A 20,002-nucleotide genomic window follows, 5' to 3' on the forward strand; every position below is an offset into this window, starting at 1 on the left:
GATGTTGAACACCTTTTTATGTACTTATTTGCCATCTGTATATCCTCTTTGGTGAAATGTCTACTCAAGGCTTGTGCACATTTTCTTATTTAATTGTTTGTTTTATTACTGTTGAATTTGAGAGTTCTTTATTCTAGATACTAGTCCTTTGTTGGATATGTGATTTGCAAATATTTTCTCCTACTCTGTAGCTTTTCATCCTCTTGACATGGATGTTCACAGAGCAACAGATTTTAATTTTGATCAAGTCAATTTGTCAATTTTTTCCTTTATGGATCATACTTTTAGTGTCGAATCTGAAAACTCTGTTTAGTCCTAGATCCCAAAGAATTTTTTCTGTTTCTTTTTCTGAAAGTTTTATAGTTTTACATTTTATGTTTGAGTTTATGATCCATGCTAAGTTAAATTTTATGTAAGGTGTGAGATTGAGGTTGAGGTTGATTTTTTTACCCATGGATGTCCAATTGCCCCAAGCGCTATTTGTTGAAAGGCTAGCCCTTCCTCTGTTGAATTGCGTTAGCATCTTCATTAAAAACCAGTTGAGTATATTTGTGTGGGTCTGTTTTTGAATTCTTTATTCTGTTCCATAGAATTGTTTATACCTCCACCAATACCACACTGTCTTTACTGCAGGTATATATTAAGCCTTAATGTTAGTAGATTTCTAATTTTTATTCTTCTGTCACAATTATGTTAGTATTCCGGGATTTGTTGCTCTTCATATACATTTTAGAAAAAGCTTCTCTGTGTCTATAAAAGACCTTGCCAAGATTTTGATAGGAATTGCATTAAGCCTGTAGATCAATTTGAGGAGAATTGACATCTTTACTATCTTGAGTCTTCCAATCCATGAATGTGTATCTCCATTTATTTTGATCTTCTTTGATATCTTCATCAATATTTTGTCATTTTCAACATGTAGATTCTGTACATGCTTTCTTCCTTTTTTTTTTTTTCCTTTGCTGAGGAATATTTGCCCTGCGCTAACATCTGTGCCAATCTTCCTCTATTTTGTGTGTGGATCGCTGCCACAGCGTAGCTGCTGACAAGTGGTACAGGACTGAGCATGGGAACCAAACCCAGGACACTGAAGTGGAGCATGCCAGTTAACCACCAGGCTACGGGGCTGGCTCCTATAAATGCTATCTTAATTGTTTACCTAAGTATTTCATTTTCTTTGCAGCAGTTTTAAATGGCATTGTGTTTTTAATTTGTTTCCACATGTTCATTGTTAGCATATAGAAATGTAACTGGTCTTTGTGTGTTGATGTTGTATCCTGCAAAATTGCCGAAATTACTTATTAGTTCTAGGAGATTTTTTGTAGATCACTTGGGACTTTCTATATAGACAATCATGCCATCTCCACATAGAGATAATTTTATTTCTTCTTTCCCAATCTTTATACTGTTTGTTTCTTTTTCCTGCCTTAATGGGGTGGCTAAAACTTCCAATACTATGTTTAGTAAAGAGTGGTGAAAGCACACATCCTTGACATGTTCTAATCTCAGGGGAAAATATGATATTTAAGTATGTTATTAGCTGTAGATTTTTTTTCTAAATGCTCTTTATCAATTTGAGGTAATTTCCCTCTAGTCTTAGCTTGCTGAGAGTCATCATAAATGTATGTTTGATTTTGTCAAATGTTTCTTCTGCATCAATTGATATGATCACGTGACATTTTTTCTTTAGCTTTTTCATAGTTTGGGCTACATTGACTGATTTTGGAATGTTGAACCAACCTTGAACAATTGGTCATGGAGTATAGTTCTGCTCATACATTGTTGGATTCAATTTACTAGTGTTTTGTTGAGGACTTTTACATTTAAGTTCATGGGGGAAATTGGTTTGTAGTTTTATTATTTTGTATTTTCCTTGTCTGGTTTTGGTATCATAAAATGAGTTGGGAATTGTTCCTTCCTCTTCTTTCTTCTGGAACAGATTCTGAAGATTGGTAAATTCTTTAAATGTTTGGTATAATTCTCCAGTGACACCATCTGGGTTTGGAGATTTCTTTCTCAGTAGTTTTAAATTATGAATTTAATTTCTTTGATAGTTACAGGGCTATTCAAATTATCTGTCATATCTTGGTTGAGTTTTGGTAGTTTATGGTTTTTGAGGAATTGCTCCCTTTCTTCTAAGATGTCAAACTTTTGACCATAAAGTTTTTTGTAATGCTCCCTTATTATGTTATAACAGTTGCAGGATCTCTCATGATATCCCTTATTTCATTTCTGAGATTGCTGATGTGCATTTTCTCTCATTTTATTTTTGTCAGTCTTGTTAAAGCTTTATCAATTTTGTTTATTTTTCCCAAAACAGCAGATTTCTATTTCACTGACTTCATTGCTGCTTTGGGTTTATTTTGGTCATTCTTTTCCAGCGTCTTGCAGTAGGAACTTAGACTATTGATTTGAGCCCTTTCCTCATTTCTAATGCTATAAATTTCTCCGCACTGCTTCAACTGCACCCTATGTATTTTGAGTTTACTTTCCCTTCAGTCCGTGTATTTTATAAAATTTTCTTTAAGACCTGCTTTTTGGACTAATGGATTATTGAGAGGTCTGTGGTATAATATCTACATATGTAGAAATTTTCTCGTTAGCTTTCTGTTACCAATTTCTAGTTTGATTCCGTCATGGTCACAGAACACATTATGTATGATTTTAATACTTTCTTTTGGTTGAGGTTTGTTTTTTGGCTGAGGATCTGGTCTATTTTGGTGAAGTTCCATGGGTGTTTGGAAAAAATGTGTACTCTTCTGTTGTTGGGTGTCATGTTCCGCATTTGTTGATGAGATTCTGTGAGTTGATTGGTGTTGTTCAGATCTTCTATATCTTTGCTGAATTTCTGTCTAGTAGTTCTGTCCATTTTTAAGAATAGGGTGTTGAAGTCCCAACTATAATTGTGGATTTTTCTATTTCTCTTTGCAGCTCTGTCAGTTTCTATTGACGCTCCATTTGTTATGTACACATTTAGGATTAGGATTGTTATGTCTTCCTACCCTATCGATCCTCATATCATTGTGTTAAGTCCCTCTTTTCTCTAGTAATTTTCCTTGGTCTGAAGACTTCTTTATCTATCAGTATAACCACATCTATTTTTTTAAATTAATTTCTGTGTGGTCTATTTGTTTCTGTTTGAAACAAACAGAATTTTCTGAATTTCAAGTCAGTTTCTTGTAAACTTCATATAGTTGAGTCATATTTTCATTCACTCATGTCAATTTTTAATTGGCGTATTTAGACTGTTTATATTTAAGGTAATTATTGAAATATTAGTGCATACGTTGGCCATTTCATTATATGTTTTCTGCTTGTTTCTTCTGGTTCTTGTTCTTCTCTTTCTCTTTTCTTGCCTTTCTGTGTGTTACTTGAACAGTTTTTAGGAGTCTATCTTAATTTACTTATAATGCTTTTTTTTTATTTTGGTAAAATATACATAACATAAATTGACCATTTTAACCATTTTTGAGTATATATAATTCAGTGGCATCGAGTACATCCACACTGTTGTCAACTATCAGCACTATTATCTCCAGAACTTTTTCATCATCCCAAACTGAAACTCTGTGTCCATTAAACAATTACTCCATCCCACCTGCTCCCTGCCCCGGGGAACCACTATTCTGCTTTCTTTCTCTATGAATTTGCTTATTCTAGGAACCTCGTATACGTGGAATCATGCAATATTTGTTGGTTTGTGTCTGGCTTATTTCACTTAATATAATGTCTTCTAAGTTTATCCATGTTATAGCACGCATCAGCGTTTCATAAGGCTGAATAATATTCCATTGTACACATATACCACATTTTGTTTATTCATTCATCTGTCAGTGGACATTTGGGTTGTTTCTACCTTTTGGCTATTGTGAATAATGGTGCTGTGAACATGGGTGTGCAAATTTCTGTTTGAGTCCCTACTCTCAATTCTTTTGGATATGTACCAGAAGTGGAATTTTTTTTTTTTAAAGATTTTATTTTTTCCTTTTTCTCCCCAAAGCCCCCCGGTACATAGTTGTACATTCTTCGTTGTGGGTCCTTCTAGTTGTGGCATGTGGGACGCTGCCTCAGCATGGTTTGATGAGCAGTGCCATGTCGGCGCCCAGGATTCGAACCAACGAAACACTGGGCCGCCTGCAGCGGAGCACGCAAACCTAACCGCTCGGCCACGGGGCCAGCCCCCAGAAGTGGAATTTTGCTGGATCATACAGTAATTCTGTTTAGTTTTTTGAGGAAGTGCCATACTGTTTTCTACAGCAGCTGAACTATCTTATTTTACTTCCAGCTTTATTGAGATACGATTGACATGTAACATGGTGTAAATTTAAGGTGTACAATATGTTGATTTGATACATTTATATGCTACAAAATGATTACCACCATAGAGTTAGCTTATACCTCCATCACGTCACATGGTTAGCATTTGTTTTTTTGTGATGAGTACACTTAAGATCTACTCTCTTAGCGGCTTTCAATTATGCGTTATAGTATTGTTAACTATAATAACCATGCTGTAAATTAGATCCCCAGAACCTATTAATCTTATAACTGGAAATTTGTACTCTTTGACTGACATCTCCCGATTTCCTCCACCCTGCCAGTCCCTAGTAACCACCAATCTACTTTCTGTTTCTATGAGTTCATTTTTTTAGATTCCACGTATAAGAGGTACCATGCAGTATTTGTCTTTCTCTGTCTGACTTATTTCACTTATTTCTGTCTGATGTATGTCACATTCAAAGCATAATGTCCTCAAGGTCCATTCATGTGAGTTCGTTTCTTTTAATTCCACAGATAAGTGAGATCATATGGTATTTGTCTTTCTGTCTGATTTCATTTAGCATAATGCCCTCAAGGTTTATTTGTGTTGTTGAAAATGGTAGGATTTCCTTCTTTCTTATGGCAGAATAATATTCCATTGTATCTATATACACACCTTCTTTATCAATTCATGAATTAGCAAACACTTAGCTTATTTCCATATTTTGGCTATTGTGGATAATGCTGCAATGAACTATGGAAGTGCAGGTATGATTTCATTTCTTTGGATATATACCCAGACGTGGGATTGCCAGATCATATGTAAATTCTATGTTTAATTTTTTGAGGAACCTCCGTACTGTTTTCCATACTAACTGCACCAATTTACATTTCCACCAACAGTGCACAAGGGTTCTCTTTTCTCCTCATCCTCACCAACACTTGTTATTTCTTGTATTTTTAATGATTGCCATTCTAACAGGTGTGAGGTGATATCTCTTTGTAGTTTTCATTTGCATTTCTCTGATAATTAGTGATGTTGAGCACCTTTTCATGTACATGTTGGCCATTTGTATGTCTGCTCAGTTCCTCTGCCCATTTTTAGTTCGATTGTTTTTTTGCTGTTGAATCGCACCAATAGTGCACAATAGTTCCAATTTCTCCACATCATCAACATTTGTTATTTTCCGTTTTGTTTTTTTATAATGGCCAACCTAATGGATGTGAAGTGATATCTCACTGTGGTTTTGATTTGCATTTCTTTAATAATTAGTATTGCTGATCATCTTTTCATGTGCTTATTGGCCATTTGTATATATTCTTTGGAGAAATGTCTACTCAAATCCTTTGCCCATTTTTTAATTGGATTTTTTTTTTTGTCATTGTTGTTGAGTTGTGGGAGTTCTCTTCACGTTCTGGATATTAATCCCTTATCCGATATATGATTTGAAAACATTTTCTCTATGGTAGTTTTGAGTATGTCTCTTTGCATAGTTTTCACAGTGGTTGCTCTGGGTATTACATATGTGACTTATCACAGTCTACTGGTACGAACAGTTTACCACTTTTAAGTATGGAAACCTCACTCTGTTTATGTCTCTTTACCTTCCACACTTATAGATATCATTATCTTGAGTGTTAGATTGCATTCTAACTTTTTCCAATCATCAAATATGATTTATGAAGCTCATAAGTAAAAGTATTGTGTATGCCTGTCTTTCTGCTGTTTTCCTTGTTGCTGTCTTTCTTATGCTCCAAGGTTCTTTCTTTTATCATTTCCTTTCTCTTTGAAGAACATCCTTTAGCTGGCCTTTAAGGTTAGGTTTACTACTGACAAACTCTTAATTTTTCTTTGTATAAGAATATCTTAATTTCCTCTTCCTTCCTGAAAGATAGTTTTTCTGAATATAGAATTCACAATTGACAGTTCTTTTCTTTCATCATTTGAAAAATGTTTTGCTCCTTCTTTCTGACCTTCATGGTTCCAAATGAGAAATCTGCTGTTATTCAAATTGGTGTTGCCTTATAGAAATGCTTATTTCTCTCTGGCTGACTTCAGATATTTTCTTTGTCTTTCATTTTTCAAAAATTTAATTATAACGTGTCTTGGTGCATATTTTTTGAGTGCATATTCCTTTTTGGAGTTGTCTCAGCTCCTTAAACCTGTGAATATGTTATTTTACCAAATTTGGGAAGTGTTCAGCCACAATTTCTTTGAATATTCTTTGAGGCCCACTCTCTTTCTCCTCTCCTTCTGGGACTCTGAAGAAATGAATGTTGAATCTTTTATTATTGTCCTATACACCCCTAAAGTTTCTATTCATTTTTGAAATATTCCAGTTTCTCCCTGTGTTCAGGTTGTGTGATTTCAACTGATCTGTCCTCTGTCTTCACTCTTCTTTTAAGTCTATCCACCAAGTTGTTTTCTTTTATTATTATTTCTGTTATTGTATTTTTAGTTCTATTAATTTACATTTGATTCTTTTTTGTAATTTCTATTTCTTTGCTAAAAGTTTCTATATTTTCATATGTTCAAAAAGAATTTGTAATTGATTGTTGAAACAGTTATATGATGGTTGTTTAAAATCCTTCTCAGATAATTCAGCCATCTGACTCATTTCAATCTTGGCATCAGTTGATTGTCCTTTCTCATTTAAGTTGTGATTTTTCTTGATGTTTGGTACAACAGGTGGTTTTTAATTATATCCTGGACAATTTGTCTTAAGTTAGGAGACCTTGGGTGCTATTCAAATCTTTTATTGTAGTAGGTGGTCACACCATTTAAGTGTAGGATGCAAGTTGTGGCCTACTTTTGTGGGCTGTGATTCCAATGGCAGTTTAGTTTTCAATGTCTTTCCATTGTTGGTTTGTCTGCTGGGTTAATCTGGTGCTGCTGGGGGTTTCACTGGCCCCTGCTGGTGCTGCCTGAGGGAGCTGAATGGGATGTTGACAGCCAGGCCTCTGGGTGCCTCTCAGTGAGAGAGGAGTGTCTTGGGTCTGCAGGGACAAAGAGGCTTTCTGGGCTGGACCAGTTGTTAGGTATTAGAGTTTTAATGAAGAGAAACTTGCAAAACAGTATCTGAAAAAAAGATACTAAATTGGAAAGAAGTGTACAGAAAAAGGACGCAGAAAAGTGCTGAACACAAAATGAGTGCCTTTCACAGCATTTTGTAGCATTGGCCCTACCCACTTTCCATCATGCTGGGGGTAAAGAAAATAAAAAGAGGCTCCCTTTCTTCCTATTCGCTGCTTTTGCCTCTGGAATAGATTATGTCACCTAATTACCATAAAAATTAGCATTAGTGCCCTGTATTTTAGCCAACGTTTTATTGTGACGGCATGGACAATGGGAAGTATATGCACAATTTACTTCTACTGAATCTGCTGCCCAATGTAACCATGAGGGAACCAAAGAAATTGAGTTACGACAAACTGCATTATTTGGGTCCTCTACGGTTGACAGTGTGCTTTCACATAGATTAGCTAACCTTGCCCCATGAAACGTGTTTTCCTGACTCTGTCTTCTAAAGGCACCATGAGGAATGCAGATCTGAATAATAAAAGGTAGTTCAACTAATTGCTAACCTTTTAGATTTTTCTCCAAGAGTTGCCATTCAGGATATTTTCTGAATGTGAATTCTTGAATATTTACCCCTGAAAAGTAGTGAATAAGGCATTCGTGGTAGATGAAAATACACTTCTGAATATTGGGTATATACCCGTTAGGAGGTACATCTTCAGCAGTTCAGCTCCGGTGCAAGTTTATGAATGAAGATGGTTATGGATTTGTAACAATAAGTTACATTTTGGCTTCTCTTGTCTTTCTATTATTGCTGGACTTTAGGTGAGATGTTTCAGTGGTCTCCCTCAGTGGCAGTCTTCAAGGAACATGGCAGTCTTCAGGGAACATGCTATCAGCCACATCTACGCAACATACTTATTAAGCAGGAGAGTCAGACCGAAGCATTTAATATTTTGGAAGACACTAAAGCATAGTTTGTGATCAGCTCAAAATATATTATATTTTTTAAGACCCTGTTTGTTGTAGATAATGGTGTGTATCGACGTTACAGAATATTATAATTAAAACATAGGCTTAGTATAGTACTTTAAACTTCACTGCTTTTTATTTTCCATTATGAAATAAATAGCTTTAGGGTGGCTGTTTCTATTCAGACTAATAGCAGATGCAGCCAGCCTTTGTGACCAAAAGCTTAATTTTGTCACTTCATTATAAAAATTATTGGCAATAATAAGAGGTTGTATACTGGTCTACAGGCAAATTTACATTTTATTATTGTTATTTCTCTGCCACTGGAAAAGTTGACGCAAAATAAGGTATGCCTCATTTAAAAAGACTTTAAATAAATCAATTTCAGAAAATTTCACTGAGGCTTTGGGATTTCAGATTATTCACTTAATTATAGTTGTAATTCTCAGCAGCTGTAGAGAATGATTTTTGATTGTTGCAGAGTAAAAGATAATTTTTAAATGTTATAGAATTTGCTTAAAGAAGTTTAATTTGGGGGGCAATGTTCTCCTCTAAGCTACGTGATTCATACTTCATCCTGAAGCTCCTTGAGAGCAGCGACCCTATCTTCTGCATCTCTCCCTTGTTACCACAGAACCCACACTACCCCTATTTATGTGCAATGACTGGGCTTTGATTATATGTACAAAATAGTAGATAGAATAATAAGCTTTTCTGTCTATGAGGCATTATAGCTTTGGATCATCCATATTTCAAGCCAGTGTCTCTTAAACAATCACTTTTTTTTTTTTACCAGTGATTAAATTCAAAGTAACTTAAATTCACATAACATTTTATAATTTAAAAATTCAGTACAATTTACCATTGAAGTGCCAGGTTGTAAAGCTACATGAGGGCAGAAATTTTTCTTTTTTGTTTACCACCCTGTTCCCAACACCTAGAATAGTGTCTGTACATGGTAACCACTCAATATTTGTTGAATGTGTAAATATGCTTTTTAAGACCCTGTGAAAAATAGCCAGTATAGGCTGCCTTTGTTGTATTGGATGGAGACCTCAGACTTAGTGTCAGGAAATCTGAATTATTGTTTCAGCTCTGCTACTAATTTGCTGTGTGATCTCAGATATGCCACCTGATCTCTCTGTGTCTTTCTTATCTATGAAATGAAGAAATTAGATTTGATGAATGATAAATTGAGTCCACCTTTGAAACTGCGTAATCCACGGATTGAAGATCAGCAACTTGCACTTGGGAAGTGGCTGGCTGCAAACAAAGTGACAGTTTGTGACCATAGAACCAGTGTTGCCAACTGGCATATCCGCGTTGGAACTAAGACTTTGGTCTCCAGCTACTAAAAATTTGGCTCTAACAATTGAACTAATCATCAACTTGATAAAAAAAAATAGTAATAATAAAGCTTTTCTATACTTTGGCATGGGAAATTGATTTTTAAGAATAAGGAAAACTGAATCTGACACAGAAGAGTGAAATGTAACATAATGATAAAAAGAACTAGATTTAAATCCTAGCTCCAAAAATTTCTAATTGAGACTCTTGCCAAGGAATTTGATCATTATGCTTCAATTTTGGCATCTGTTAAATGGAATAATGATAATATCTCAATGAAATAATTTATTTAAAGTTCCTGGGACACGGTAAGCTTTGAAAGCCTTACAGCCAAGCTGATATAAAGGAATTAGATAGATGGATGAAAATGAGTTCATGAGAAATAAATCTGTATGTTTGGCTTGAGGCAAACACTGAGGTGAAAGAGCGGCTGAGCGCATGGCTGAGAGCAGACCGTCTGCCTAGGTCTGTCTCGTGGCACCTCTACTGAGCAGCTGTGATAAGTCGGTCAGTTTCTTAATATCTCTGCATCTCAGTGTCCCCATCTGTAAAATGGTGATAATAATAGCACCTACCTCACGGGGTTATTGTGAATTTTAGGTGAAGCAATCCATTTAACGTGCTTAGAACAATGCCTGGCATGTAGTAAGCACTCAACAAATGTAGCTCTTTTTGTTATATTCCATTAAGTTCATCCAGAGGGAGAAAAATTGAAAGAGATATGAAAGATTGTCAGCCCAGTGAACGAGGAGAAAGCAGTGGGAATTCAGCAGGGCCAAATAGATTATGATAGTCCAGTGGAGTTTTGTGTTTTTTCTGTTTTTTAGAAAACTACTTGTAAACATATTAAACCTTGAGATTTTAGGAAAGACAGGCCGTGCAAACGCAAGACAATTGAGAATTCCAAGTTAAGTCACTGGCAATAAATATCAGAGTCTCCAGTTTATTTGTGGGTGATGAACCTTCTTTTTAAACCAGAAATCTGCCCTAAGGAGAAGGTCTTTTAGTCTTCTGTCACATGGATTAAAAGGTATTGCTAAGTAGTGCTGTAGAAGTTGTGAATCGATTATTAATCTTTTTGTAACAGGGCAACAGCTGTGATAGCACACTGAGTCACTGCACACCTTCTGTTCTCCAGGGAGCCCAGGGGGCAGTACCTTACAATTTCAGCACAGACAGTCCGTTAGCTGGACTCCTTGTTTTGTTTTGGGGGGCAAAATTGTGCTCTGAGACTATCTTTGCCAATATTTATTTAACACAGTTTCAGTGTGGGATTTATAACAGTTTCACAAGACAGTAGCATACAAGAGAATTCTCTTAATAAGCCAATAAAGAAATAACAACATACTCCAAACCAATGATGCATTAATCACACTGTTGTTCCAGGCAAGGGGAGACGAAAGGAATAAAGTCCAAATTTAGTTCAAAGTGTACTTTTTTATATGAAGAGGTACTCAGAAAGATGGCTTGACCAACTAAGAGCTGACTTCCAGCAGCCAACGCAAAGTAAAAGTCCCTCGTTGCTAGGGCATGTTGCTAGGGGACGATGGCACCGGGGCTGGTGAGGAGGCTGATCTCCTTCATGGGGCCACCGCGCAGTTTGTCATCACTACCAATAAGGGAGTTGCCCATACCAAGGTAGGCGCCAATGCCCCAAGGTCTTCGGACAGTTTATTTCCGTCAGCAAAGAGTGCCTTGCCCAGACCAAAATTCTCAGATATTCTCACACACTCTGGGTATTTACAGTCTAAATGTCCCCTTGCCACAGCTGCTTCTCCATGTGTTCTTATTGACAAGCCCCCAGCGGGGCACCTCAACAGCTGGGCTACTGAGTTCTTATCAACAACAGATGAGACGATGACATCCTGATGCAACTTACTTCATTCTTACATTGAAACAACAACTTTTTTTTGTCTTTGCCCATAAACAAGTAGATTAAAACAACTTCACTTAAATCATACACAGGTGGAGTTGAAAGCATGTCAAACCAATAGACAACACTCCTGAAGCTGCAGAGCTGCCACAGACAGACTGAGCTCTAAGGACTGGAAGGAAAGAACACAGGTCAAATAAAGAAAGACAATAAAATGGAGGCTAAGTTTCCAAGTAGCGCTCCACACTTTAAAGTGCGTTTCTTTTTGGTGAGCTTTAAAAAGACATGAAATAAGCCTAGATATTTCATGATTGTGAAGCCCTTTTCAGTTGCTTAGAAAAATGTTGATTTATGTCTGAGCACACATTACTTCATTTTTCAAAAATTATGTACAGTTGTTCAGAAATAGGCTACAACCCATTCTTTCAAGTGGTTTGGAGTAAAGGGCCTTCTCAACAGAGAGTGGTAGGATTTTTCCTTCCTTAGAAGCACTGTTTCTTAGACATTACGGTCATTTAGACTTAACCAGTAAGTGCTTCTTTAAAATGTAAATATTCCTCAAAAGTGTCAGGTATCTCCATTTTTCACATCTTAAAGTAAATCACTTTTATCACTGACTTTTCTCTCTTCTCCAACTGAGGGTTTGACCTTGAAGGCAGTGGAGCTTCAAATGGAAGATTAAAATGAAATTAAATTAGAAAGTAAATCAACAACTGAGGGATGTCTCAGGTGGGTTGGCTCCAATTAGGAACTTTGGTCAGGTGTCCAAGTAGTCATTTGGGAAAGAAGGAAAAGACATGAGGAGGTTCGAGATTAGATTAATTTAGTTTGCAGTTATACTAGATTTTCAGAAGTAGGTGGTCCATTTCCAAAATTCTATAAACAGTACTTAAACTCTAAGTTCCTAATGCTCGAAGTGCTTGCTAGAGTCTGTGACAGTTCATTACAACGGGGTGAATGTTAACGACTACATAATTAGCAGGGCCCAGGGCAAAAGGAAAATGCAGGCCCCTGGTTCAAAAAGCAGGACAAAAGACTTGTTAAATGTATTAAAATACGTAACGGTTTCCTTTCTTCCACCGTCTGCCTCTCAACTTGTCTCAGTGTTTTTATTTGCTATTTAATGTTCCAAGTAAAGAAAAACAGAAGTTTATATTATTAACATGAATTTTACCATTCATCTTTATATTGTGCAATGCAAATATAAGCATGCAGAATCACCAAAATTACACAATTTGTATTTAATGGATCATACTTATGCGCTTGCCAGAACAGTGCAAACTACACAAAAGTTACTCTACGGCTTTTATTTCACTTCTTGACACATGCACATTTGACCAACACCCTTTCTCTTTGGCTTCCTGGTGAGTAAGAAGGACTGCAAGAAAAAGATCCATGGACTGCCCTTTTTCTTTCTATGTCATCATTTTTGGCATAAGTAGTGGGCTAATACGGGCTAATACAGGTGGGGAAATGCAAAAAATAAAAGATATGATAGGGTTTCTTGGTCATCTGTGTTTCTTACAACACTATTGCCTTCTCATTAAGTTTGAAGCAACTTCTAGTTCCAATGGAAAGCATGACCTCTTGGAACTGTCGGCTTCCCCACTTACTCAGTCACAGACATAGCATACTTAACCTTGCTCTCCCGCTGAATCCCTCTAAACTCCCAGGAATCGTGGGTCCACCAGAATTCACCACTGCACACACTGTATGTGGAGGAGGCAGTACGGAATGGCTGGGGACATCATATTGTGCAGATACCCACTGCTCACCCACATGCTGGTGTATCCCATTGGACTTCACCTGTAAAACACTGGTTCAAAAGTAAAAGCGTTAAACAAAGCACAGGGTTGTGCTGAGCATGAAGCCCTGTGCAGCTGCCCAGGTTGCACACCCATGCAACCATCCCTGTCTTGAAATTTCTTATACAAATGAGGAATCAGTTAGCAAAGTGGTTGGCAAAGGAAGTGGAAACTGGCTAGTCCTCCTTTTTTTTCTGCCATCTGATGCTGTCTCAGATGTTTGGGAAGTCACAGAATAAATGCAGATATCATTCTGAAACTGATTCTTACCCCAAGACCTGCAGGGGTGAGGGGATCAGGAGGCAGATAATGTAATGTTGCCTTCGAACACAATGTTTTATAGATAATAAAATTTGAGTAAGATTTTAGGGTAAAACATGAGGTTCAAAGAAATGATGCTGCTTATTAGGTTAAAGAGGTAATTGGGTGAAAAAACTTAAGAGAAACTATTTGAGTGGAAAGACAGCTATACTGAGAGTTAGGAGGCATCGGGTCTAGTCCTGGATTTACTCTTGGCCAGCTGTGACCTCAGACAAGCCGTTTCATCACTCTAGTCCTCATTAACCTCATCTATAAAACAGAGTTCAAACTTAGATAGTTTCTAGTTTAAAATTTGTCCAGTGGAAAAGGCATTTATAAATCAAGAAACCAATTTTAAAGATATAATTGTAGACTTTAGAGAATTCTTTCCAGAATTTCCGGAGCTCCCAGCTGTGCCTTCAAGCAAATATGCTTCCTCAGCTATACACTGCATTGATTTATCTATAGTTTGAATGATCATCTTTCCCACGTTTCTGCATCTCTTTTATCCAGAAGGACTATTGATCGTTGCTAAAAATCAAGGGAGATTTAAGAGAAGTTGAATGACTTTTTAGATCCATGGATTTATTTCAGTTCTGTTTTCATTTCTTCTTTAGATCTTACAGCTTGTGCCCAAACCAGAATTTACCTTGTTACCTGAAAGTTCTTTTTGGTGATTTATTGAGTACGACTATTAATATTTTATCAGGAGATTATTTTGGCTAAATTTTAAAAAGGGCTCCCAAAATGTAAAGTCTTACATTTATTATTATGTCTTGTGAAAAAATTGATTTTTTTCACAGACAAATAGACTTAATCTTACGATAGTGTCAGTAGAGAAAGAGAAATATATGTTTAAAAATACAGGCAGGAAACCGAAGGGAATTAAAATTGTTGGGTTCCTCTTATGTGCCAGTATGTGCTTTACATGTTTTATTTTGATTAACTCTTACATCATCATCTGTGTAGGTAAAATTAAGAATACCACCAGTTACCAATGCTAGACCAGAAAGTCTTCTGGAAACTTTTAATGCAAAGTCTAGCCCAGACTTCTCTCCCACATTCCAGTATTATATCTCCAACCACTTACGTGACAAGCCCACTTGGCACTGACGTCTCAAAATCAATATGGCCAAACTGAGCTCATCATCTTTCCCCTGTGGCTGCTCTAACCACAGCCTTTCTCATGTCAACTGATGGCAAGTGAACTCTTCCAGCTGCTTAGACTAGAAACTTGGGGTCATTCTTGTCTCCCTCTTATTAACCCTCTCCACCCAATCCATCAGGAGATCCTGTTGACTCTCACTTCAAAATAAGCCCAGCCTGGATCTTACCTCCCCTCATCAGCACCATCTGAGTCTGAGCCAATATCGCCTCTCTCCAGGAAGGCAAGCCTTCCACTTGCCTCCATCCTGACCTCTCCTATGGTCTATTCCCAACCAGCAGTCAGGGTGAGCCTGTTGAAACATAAGCCATGTCAATTCTGAGCTCAAACGCCTGTGATGGCCCCCATCTCACTCTCGGAGTAAAACCCAAAAAGCCTTGAGCCACTTTGATCCATCCTTCCTCCCTCCATCTCCCCTCACCGCCCCATCATTTTCACTTCTACTCATCTCCTCCTTCCTCACGTCACTCCATCCCCACTGACTACCTTGCGATTTCAAGAACAACCAGGCATATGCCCCCTTAGGACCTTATTAACCATGGTAATTCCCCATGCCTGGAACATTCTTCCCTTCATGTGACTGACTCTCTCACATCTTTCAAGTTTTTGGTCACATCTCACTTTCTTAGTGAGGTCCCTCACATCCCCACATCCTCCAACCCGTACTCTTCTGATCCTCCTTAACTTGGTCTATTTTTCCCACATCTATAGCTTGTTTCACTTTCTAAAATACTCTGTACTTTATTCCTTCATCATGTTTATTGTTTATTTTCTGTTTACTCATCTTCATTAAAATGACATGTTCACTGATTATTCCAAGCACCCAGCATAATATTTGGCATATGATAGATGCTCAATAAATCTTTGTGGAATGGTGGAATGAATGAATGAATGCTTTCATTCGTTCCTCATACTAACTTGACTAAGGCAGGTTTTATTGCCTCCATTTTACAAATGAGAAAATTAAAACTCGAAGGAGCTAGTTACCTTTCAGAAGTCAGAAATCTTGTCAGAGGCACAGCTGAGATTAAAAGAGTCTCCCTGATCTGGACCATTTGCACTTTGTCACACTGCAAAACATGTACTCTATAAAAATATAGGTATTCCATAAAATGTGATGCATTTATAGTTTCTATTCCCCTTTCTCCACACTCTCAACCAGTATTTTTTTTTTAATGAACCTCTTAAAATACTGTAACTAAAGTGACTGGCTTATAGAGTACCTCACATAAAATGAATGATATGAGGTGTACTGGTTCAGACTCTTGCTGCAGAATCATAGTAACAAACCAACTTGAGCTACTGTAAGCAAAAAAATTAACTTAAAAATAAATAATTTAAAAAAATTTGGGGGGCGGGCTGGCCCCGTGGCCGAGTGGTTAAGTTCGTGCACTCTGCTTCGGCGGCCCGGGGTTTCACCAGTTGGATCCTGGGTGCGGACATGGCACTGCTCATCAGGCCATGTTGAGGCAGCATCCTGCATGCCACAACTGGAAGGACCCACCACTAAAATATACAACTATGTACTGGGGGGATTTGGGGAGAAAAAGCAGAAAAAAAATTTTTTTTAAGTAGAATTTGTCGTAAGGATATAGGAGCTCAGGGAAGCCACAGGAAAAAATTAAAAAGTGAGAGCAGGAAGCAGATGAGTTTAGAGAGTTCTTACTCTACCTTCTATGGGTCTCTTTCAATCTCCTTTCTCGAAACACAGTTACAAATATTCACTCCCTCTGCCTGTAAGGGACAGGGAGACCAAACTCCATCCATAACTCTTTCAACTAAATGAGACTGCAGTCTCCTGGTCCCAAATTACAAGTCCTGCTTGGGTGAAGTACCTCTCCCAGTCCGATCAAGGTTGGCCAGGGATGAAGACTCCATGGCAAACAGCTGATAGAGGACACATTTGAAGATTGGGGAATGCGGAGTTCTGGGAAGGTCCTAGAGAAAGGGGCTTGAGCAGACACCCCAGAAGCAGCTGACTCTAGAAGAACCCAGTGGAATAGTGGAAAGCAAGTATTGAATCAAACAGCTTAAGTTCAAATTCCTGTGGGGTTTTTTCCATTTTTTTTAGCTTTCTTTTGTTCTTGTTCTTTCTCAGGTGTAGGTACTGAATATTTGTTACTTGGTGATAGGAAAGAGCAGGAAGGAAAAATGAAAGAGGAACTCGGGGTAAGGAAAAGGAAAAAAATCAGGAATTCTGCATTCTAATCTCGGTTCTATCACCATGGGGGAAATGCCTTGGGCAAATCAATTCCCTCGTCTCAGTTTCCTCTTCTGTATATTAAGGAGATTAGCCAAGAATCGGTAGGTTTCCCAGCCTGCTTGATCAGGAGAATGAACTTGGGCACATTTTCACAATGCAGATTACCCTGCCTATTATTATTTTATAGATCAGAATATCCATGAATATTCTGATTTAATAGATTTTGCATGAAATTCTATAATTTGTATTTTTCAGCAGCTTTCTAGACGATTGTGGTGATCAACCATATTTGGGAACCACTAGACTAGATGACATTTAAGACATTACCAGTGTTTAAAATATTTCTTTACATAACTATTACCTAATTTAGGAAACACTGCAATTGTAATAAAATTGATTTCTTATTGTATATTTGGGTGTCTTTTTCAGAAATTGCATAATCTTTCCATTTGTTTCTATAGACAATTAAGAACAATGTCTAATACAAAATAGATTCTCAATAAATATTTATGAAGGACTAAATGGCCAGTTCTGTAGGTTTTAAAAATAATCAATTTTTCATTATCTCCTTGAGTAACCTATTCCTCATATATGTAGGAGAAAAATTCCTTTCAGAGTTTAGCTGGTTTTGTGGAATATTAAGAATATTTAATAGAATAATTGTATATAAACCAGGGCTTGTAATTGTAATTGTACCTGATAGCTTTTGGTAATGGAATCTCATTTTTGTCCTTTATAACATGGATAAATGACATGTATGTGACAATATAATGTTCCCAGCATGTTTTAAGTGCGATGAAAATACATGGTATTGTTGTTGTGCTTGCGTTTTACCACCCACAGCATTCTAATACTTAACCTGTCAGCTTTGCTGGTCTCAAAATATTGCTCGAACAAGTTCTGCAGAGAATTGTATGAGCGCTGAACTTTTTGAATGTCAGTGTTCTTTTTGGAAACAAATACATTGTTAGGGGTTTCTCAAGGCAGAGATTCTGGGATGTTGTTCTGCCTCTGTGTCTATTAGCTGAATAAAATTGGGCAAGCCTCATCACCTCTCCTGGCCTCTAATTCCTCTTCTATTTTTTTTTTAAATATTTCCCGTCTCTCTTTTTGTTTTTTTCTTAAGATTTTATTTTTCTGTCTTCTCCTCAAAGCCCCCCAGTACATAGTTGTATATATCTTTTACTTATGGGTCCTTCTGGTTGTGCTGTGTGGGACGCCGCCTCAGCATGGCCTGATGAGTGGTGCCATGTCCACTCCCAGGATCCAAACCGGCAAAACCCCAGGCCGCTGAAGCAAAACGCGAGAACCCAATCACTCAGCCACGGGGCTGGCCCCTCTAATTCCTCTTCTGTAAAATGATTTCTCCATTCATTCAGATGTTGTAATTCATATAAATAATTAGGAGGTACAAAAAATTATTCACACCAGTATTCGCAATTCTGAATATCATTACATCTCTGTTTAATACCTAGATTTACTGTTTTTCTCATTCCCACCTGACGCTATTTTAATATGCTACACAAGTCCACAAAATAATGCCATTTAAAAGAAAATAGAAGCAGAGCCCTGTTGATACCTACACTTTTCAACACCAGAACATTTTTGTGTGTGACACAAGTCCTTTTCTTTGTTACCTTTCAGAAAAGAAAATCAAAGCTCAGCATAAAGCATGTAATATAAAGAGAATAGGTACCTCTCCTCTTAGTCTGGGCCCAATTAGAAGTTCTATTTTATCCCTTTCTAGAGAAAGCATCACTAATAACTAGGGGTAATGGTTTGGCTTAGGCATCGCAAGCCCCTGGTAGTACACTTGGGAAGATTGTGCTATGGTTGGGGTCCTCCTGGGATGTCAGAAGAGCTACCTGGAAAGAATGATATTTCTTACCCCTTCTTTTAGTCACAGCTGCTTACTTGCAATGTTAATAAAACAAATAATGCACAGGAAGTGAATACAATCTTTGTGTATAACATATCTTACAAAATCAAATGATTGATGCTGACAGTGTCTTGCTTTTTGAAGAGGATATAAATGTTAATAGTAGAAAAGTAGGTTGTAGAATATCAAGCCTGTTTATTATGAGGACTTTTTTATATGGTTGGTTTTATTTTCTGAAAAGCATAAAAATATGAAGTGTAGCATTGTGCAAGAACACTGCCATGTAAATTTCCTGTGAGGCTCTTCTCACATCACTGAATTTAATGGCTGCCAGAGTAGTTCTTATGAGATCTCCTTAAAGTATCTTTTTTGTTTCAGGCTAGTTATTGCATCTAATTATTGCATTTTGTTATGTTTCAGAACAGTTGAGCATCACATACCAAGAGTGACATCGGGTTAAATAAACTGCAAAGTTTGAATCTTTTCCTGCCTTAGAAGAAAGAAAAATGGAAAATTGATAATCAAAGGTAAAATTGTCTCCTTTCCCATTATAGCACATCCCTACAGCTTCCTCTTCTGCCATCCTATGTGAAACAGTTTCTCTTTTTTTTTTTTTTGATAGCATGGTATATTTGAGTATAAATATTTCTGGCTTGTAAGTCCCGACATATGAATAGGCTGCTGAGCTTACAATCAGTGATTTTTAACTCCCTAGTTGCCCATACAGAATCTGGACGAGATGTGTTTTGTACGTTTGATCTTCATTCTTGTTGTTAATCTAGAGTGGCACATCAGGCAAATACCACTTCCATTTCCATGACTATGGACCAAAATATTGTACTTTAGGTTAAACGTGGAGTTATGAAGGTGGATGACATAATATCAGCTTCTATGTTTTTCTTAGAATGTTGTACAAATGTTAATTTATTAGCACAGGCATGCTCAGTATCATCTGCATGTGCTCAGAAAGGCTTTCGAAACACTTGAGGTGAAGCTGTGATTGCCACTCCTTTCATTTCATTATGTAGTTTGGGGAAATGAAAAAAAGGGTCTTAATGACATACAAATCAGAAATCCTACATACATAGTGTCGGATCAGAAGGGGATTGATATTGCTGACTATTTCAGTAAACTATCATCTTGGTTTGGGTTGCTTGTCTGAGACAATGACCTGAACAT

At 37.1% G+C, this 20,002-nt stretch overlaps 1 protein-coding gene across 5 annotated transcripts in view; it reads left to right on the forward strand.

Moving 5' to 3' along the window:
- The window catches only part of DLGAP1 (DLG associated protein 1), an 843,533-nt gene that overhangs the window by 279,008 nt on the left and 544,523 nt on the right, over nt 1–20,002 (forward strand). For 4 of the 5 annotated variants that reach the window (XM_070513311.1, XM_070513314.1, XM_070513313.1 and 1 more), the window contains exon 3: nt 19,244–19,350. The gene's annotated coding sequence lies outside the window, so the exon portion shown is untranslated. The remainder of the gene's footprint in view (nt 1–19,243; nt 19,351–20,002) is intronic. The other variant, XM_070513312.1, reaches the window with a different exon arrangement.

This window comes from Equus asinus, chromosome 7 (assembly GCF_041296235.1).
Source record: "Equus asinus isolate D_3611 breed Donkey chromosome 7, EquAss-T2T_v2, whole genome shotgun sequence".
Lineage (NCBI taxonomy): Eukaryota > Metazoa > Chordata > Mammalia > Perissodactyla > Equidae > Equus > Equus asinus.